Below are 6,290 nucleotides of genomic sequence, written 5' to 3' on the forward strand. Positions count from 1 at the left end.
ATAATAACAGAGAATAACAGCAGCATGGGGGGGGCAGTGCAAATAGTCTGGGTAGCAATTTGATTAGCCGTTCAGGAATATTATGGCTTGGGGGTAGAAGCTATTTAGAAGCCTCTTGGACTTAGACTTGGCGCTCTGGTACCGCTTGCTGTGTGGTAGCAGAGAGAACAGTCTATGACTAGGGTGGCTGGAGTCTTTGACAATTTTTAGGGCCTTCCTCTGACACTGCCTGTTATAGAGGTCCTGGATGGCAGGAAGCTTGGCCCCAATGATGTACTGGGCCATACGCACTACCCTCTGCAGTTTCTTGTGGTCGGAGACCAAATAGTTGCCATACCAGGCAGTGATGCAACCTGTCAGGATGCTCTCGATGGGGGAGCTGTAAAACCTTTTGAGGATCTGAGGACCCACGCCAAATCTTTTCAGTCTCCTGAGGGGGAATGTGTTTGTCGTGCCCTCATCACGACTGTCTTGGTGTGTTTGGCCATTCTAGTTTGTTGTTGATGTGGACTCGATCTATAAAAAAGTGATCAGATGAAGCAGATGATAAACTACAGGACTGTTTTGCTAGCACAGACTGGAATATGTTCCGGGATTCTTCCGATGGCATTGAGGAGTACACCACATCAGTTACTGGCTTTATCAGTAAGTGCTGGAATATGGTTGCACATTTAACACTCTGATAGAAATGAGGTAAAACTGATATAGTTCCCCTGCATTAAAGTCGCCGTCCGCAACTTTAATGCTCTGGATGAGCGTTTCCCTGTTTGCTTATGGTGGAATAGAGCTAATTGAGTGCGTTTTTAGTGCCAACCTCAGTCTGTGATGGTATGTAGACAACTATGAAAAATACAGATGAAAACAATCTAGGTAGATGGTGTGGTCTACAGCTTATCATGAGATACTCTAGCTCAGGCAGGCAAAACCCTGAGACTTCCTTAGATATTCAAATCAAATCAAATCAAATTTTATTTGTGACATATATTGTGCACCAGCTATTGTTTACAAATATGCATAGGCCCCCACCCCGTGTCTCACCAGATGCTGCTGTTCTGTCTTGCCAATAGAGTGTAAACCCGCCAGCTCTTTGTTCAAAATGTCATCGTTCAGCCATGACTCAGTGAAACATATGATATTACAGTTTTTAATGTCCCCTTGGTAGGATATATAGTGGGGCAAATAAGTATTTAGTCAGCCACCAATTGTGCAAGTTCTCCCACTTAAAATGATGAGAGAGGCCTGTAATTTTCATCATAGGTACACTTCAACTATGACAGACAAAATGAGAAAAAAAATCCAGAAAATCATATTGTAGGATTTTTTTATGAATTTATTGGAAAATAAGTATTTGGTCAATAACAAAAGTTTATCTCAATACTTTGTTATATACCCTTTGTTGGCAATGACAGAGGTCAAACGTTTTCTCTAAGCCTTCACAAGGTTTTCACACACTGTTGCTGGTATTATGGCCCATTCCTCCATGCAGATCTCCTCTAGAGCAGTGATGTTTTGGGGCTGTTGCTGAGCAACACAGACTTTCAACTCCCTCCAAAGATTTTCTATGGGGTTGAGATCTGGAGACTGGCTAGGCCACTCCAGGACCTTGAAATGCTTCTTACGAAGCAACTCCTTTGTTGCCCGGGCGGTGGGTTTGGGATCATTGTCATGCTGAAAGACCCAGCCACATTTCATCTTTAATGCCCTTGATGGTGGAAGGAGGTTTTCACTCAAAATCTCATGATACATGGCCCCATTCATTCTTTCCTTTACACGGATCAGTCGTCCTGGTCCCTTTGCAGAAAAACAGCCCCAAAGCATGATGTTTCCACCCCCATGCTTCACAGTAGGTATGGTGTTCTTTGGATGCAACTTAGCATCCTTTGTCCTCCAAACACGACAAGTTGAGTTTTTACCAAAAAGTTATATTTTGGTTTCATCTGACCATATGACATTCTCCCAATCTTCTTCTGGATCATCCAAATGCTCTCTAGCAAACTTCAGACGGGCCTGGACATGTACTGGCTTAAGCAGGGGGACATGTCAGGATTTGCGTCCCTGGCAGCAGTGTGTTACTGATGGTAGGCTTTGTTACTTTGGTCCCAGCTCTCTGCAGGTCATTCACTAGGTCCCCCCGTGTGGTTCTGGGATTTTTGCTCACCGTTCTTTTGATCATTTTGACCCCACGCGATGAGATCTTGCGTGGAGCCCCAGATCGAGGGAGATTATCAGTGGTCTTGTATGTCTTCCATTTCCTAATAATTGCTCCCACAGTTGATTTCTTCAAAACAAGCTGCTTACCTATTGCAGATTCAGTCTTCCCAGCCTGGTGCAGGTCTAAAATTTTGTTTGTGGTGTCCTTTGACAACTCTTTGGTCTTGGCCATAGTGGAGTTTGGAGTGTGACTGTTTGAGGTTGTGGACAGGTGTCTTTTATACTGATAACAAGTTCAAACATGTGCCATTAATACAGGTAACGAGTGGAGGACAGAGGAGCCTCTGAAAGAAGTTACAGGTCTGTGAGAGCCAGAAATCTTGCTTGTTTGTAATCGGTTTTTAGCCAGAGGGAGGGCATTTTCTTTCTCCCCACGTCACTGCAAATTTCACAGTGCACGAAAATCAATGTTTGAGGATTTCATTGAGTAGAACTTTATATATTTGTTTATAAAAAGTATAAAATTGTGCAGTTTTCACATATGTAGACACTGGTATTGTGCTGGAGATAATGAAATGAAAAGATATGAAAATGTATGCTCTCAAGACGTTCAGGATAAGAGTGTCTGCTAAATTACAAAAATGTGAAATGTAAAATGATGTAGAAAAGTGTTAGAATTGACAGTTGTGTTAAGTACTTATGTAAAAGTACTTTAACCTGTTGAAACTCCCCATCCCGGATCCGGGATCGTGACTAAAGCCTCAGGCTCATTAGCATAACGCAATGTTAACGATTTCTGAAAATCGCAAATAAAATGAATATAATGCGCCTGCTCTCAAGCTTAGCCTTTTCTTAACAACACTGTCATCTCAGATTTTCAAAATATGCTTTTGAACCATAGCAATTGACTAATTTGTGTAAGAGTATGCTAAGCTAGCTTAGCATTTTGAGTAGCATTTAGCACGCAACATTTTCACAAAAACCAGATAACCAAATAAATAAAATAATTTACCTTTGAAGAGCTTCGGATGTTTTCAATGAGGAGACTCTCAGTTACATACCAAATGCGCAGTTTTTCCTGAAAGCGTCTGTGTGTAGGAGAAATCGTTCCGTTTTGTACATCACATTTGGCTACCGAAACGAACCAAAAATTCAGTCACCTACAACGTCAAACTTTATCCGAATTAACTCCATAATATCGACCGAAACATGGCAAACGTTGTTTGGAATCAATCCTCAAGGTGTTTTTTCACATATCTCTTCATTGATATATCGTTCGTGGAAGCCTGCATTCTCCTCTGAAATCTGTGGAAAAATACTTGCAGCGCACCAATTTCGGCGCAGGACACTGGGCGGACACCTGGTAAATGTGGTCTCTTATGGTCAATCTTCCAATGATATGCCTACAAATACATCACAATGCTGCAGACACCTTGGGGAAACGACAGAAAGGGCAGACTTACTCCTCTCGCATTCACAGCCATATAAGGAGACAATGGAAAACAGAGCCTCAAAAATCCTGCTAATTTCCTGGATGCCGTCTCATCTTGGTTTTGCCTGAAGCTCACGTTCTAGGGCACGCACAGAAAATATCTTTGCAGTTCTGGACACGTCAGAGTGTTTTCTTTCGAAAGCTATCAATTATATGCATAGTCGAGCATCTTTTTGTGACAAAATATCTTGTTTAAAACGGGAACGTTTTTCATCCAAAAATGAAATTGCGCCCCTAGAGTTTCAACAGGTTAAAGTACTACTTAAGTAGTTTTTTGGGTATCTGTACTTTAGTATTTATATTTTTGACAACTTTTATTTTTACTTCAATACACTCCTAAAGAAAATGATGTATTTTTTACTCCATACATTTCTCATTGCTTAGCAGGACAGGAAAATGCTCCAATTCACACACATATCAAGAGAACATCCCTGGTCATCCCTACTGCCTCTGATCCGGCGGACTCACTAAACACAAACACATTATTTGTAAATGGTGTCTGAGTGTTGAAGTGTGCATCTGGCTGTCCATCAATTTAAAAAACAAGAAAATTGTGCCGTCTGATTTGTTTAATGTAAGGAATACTATACTTTTGCTTTTGATACTTACGTATATTTACAACCAAATACTTTTAGACTTTTCCCCAAGTAGTACTGTACTGGTACTTGAGTCATTTTCTATCTTTACTTTTACTCAAGTATGACAAATGAGTACTTTTTCCACAACTGGGAATTGCCCTTTAACAGTGGAACTTCCTCGTTGAATATACACGGGCACATGTCCACTCTTTCTCTATTACTTCTTTCTCTCTCGCATGAGTTTGGATATGTTTTACATACATTAGTAAAGTGAATACACATCTGCCTCTGAAGCACAAAGATGCAGTTATACGGCCATTTGCACGCCCAATTTTTCAGTTTCTGATTTGTTAAAAAAGTTTGAAATATCCAATAAATGTCGTTCCACTTCATGATTGTGTCCCACTTGTTGTTGATTCTTCACAAAAAAATACAGTTTTATATTTTTATGTTTGAAGCCTGAAATGTGGCAAAAGGTCGCAAAGTTCAAGGGGGCCGAATACTTTCGCAAGGCACTGTATCTTCATTATAAAGGGTTTCCCATGCTTGGTCAACAATCCATAAGCAATTAATGAACATGCACCTGTGGAACGGTCGTTAAGACACTAACAGCTAATGTCACAGTTGTGAAAATTTAGGACACTAAAGAGGCCTTTCAACTGACTCTGAAAAACACCAAAGGAAAGCTGCCCAGGGTCCCTGCTCATCTGTGTGACCATGCCTTAGGCATGCTGCAAGGAGGCATGAGGACTGCAGATGTGGTCAGGGCAATAAATTGCAATGTCCGTACTGTGAGGCGCCTAAGACAGCGCTACAGGGAGACAGGATGGACAGCTGATCGTCCTCGCAGTGGCAGAGCACGTGTAACAACACCTGCACAGGATCGGTACTTCCGAACATCACACCTGTGTGACAGGTACAGGATGACAACAACAACTGCCCAAGTTACACCAGCAACGCACAATCCCTCCATCATTGCTCAGTCTGTCCGCAACAGGCTGAGAGAGGCTGGACTGAGGGCTTGTCGGCCTGTAGGCCTCACCAGACATCACCGGTAACAACGTCGCATATGGGCACAAACCCACCATTGCTGGACCAGACAGGACTGGCAAAAAGTGCTCTACACTGACGACTCACGGTTTTGTCTCACCAGGGGTGATGGCTGGATTCACGTTTATCGTCGAAGGAATGAGCATTACCCCGATGCCTGTACTCTAAAGCGGGATCAATTTGGAGGTGGAGGGTCCGTCATGGTCTGGGGCGGTGTGTCACAGCATCATCGAACTGAGCTTGATGTCATTGCAGGTAATCTCTCCCTCATATGGTACCCTTCCTGCAGGCTCATCCTGACATGACCCTCGAGAATGACAATGCCACCAGCCATACTGCTCGTTCTGTGCGTGATTTCCTGCAATACAGGAATGGCAGTGTTCTGCCATGGCCAGCGATGAGCTCGGATCTCAATCCCATTGAGCATGTCTGGGACCTGTTGGATTGGAGGGTGAGGACTAGGGCCATTCCCCCCAGAAATGTCCGGGAACTTGCAGGTGCCTTGGTGGAAGAGTGGGGGTAACATCTCACAGCAGGAACTGGCAAATCTGGTGCAGGCCATAAGGAGGATATGCACTGCAGTACTTAATGCAGATGGTGGCCACACCAGATACTGACTTACCTTTGATTTTGACCCCCCCCCTTTGTTCAGGACCAATTATTCAATTTCTGTTAGTCACATGTCTGTGGAACTAATTCAGTTTATGTCTCAGTTGTTGAGTCTTGTTATGTTCATACAAATATTTACACATGTTAAGTTTGCTGAAAATAAATTAAGTTGAGACAGTGAGAGGACATTTCTTTTTTTACTGAGTTTACAGTGACACCATACCAGGGAACAGTGGGTTAAGTGCCTTGTTCAGGGGTAGAACAACAGATTGTTTTACCTTGTCAGCTCTGGAAGTCAATCCAGCAACCTTTCAGTTATTGGCCCAACACTTGACCACTAGGCTACATGCTGCCCCACGGAAGTGAGTGCTACGGGGCGGTAGTCGTTTAGCTCAGTTACCTTAGCTTTC

The sequence above is a fragment of the Oncorhynchus masou genome, chromosome 30 (assembly GCF_036934945.1).
Source record: "Oncorhynchus masou masou isolate Uvic2021 chromosome 30, UVic_Omas_1.1, whole genome shotgun sequence".
Taxonomy (NCBI): domain Eukaryota; kingdom Metazoa; phylum Chordata; class Actinopteri; order Salmoniformes; family Salmonidae; genus Oncorhynchus; species Oncorhynchus masou.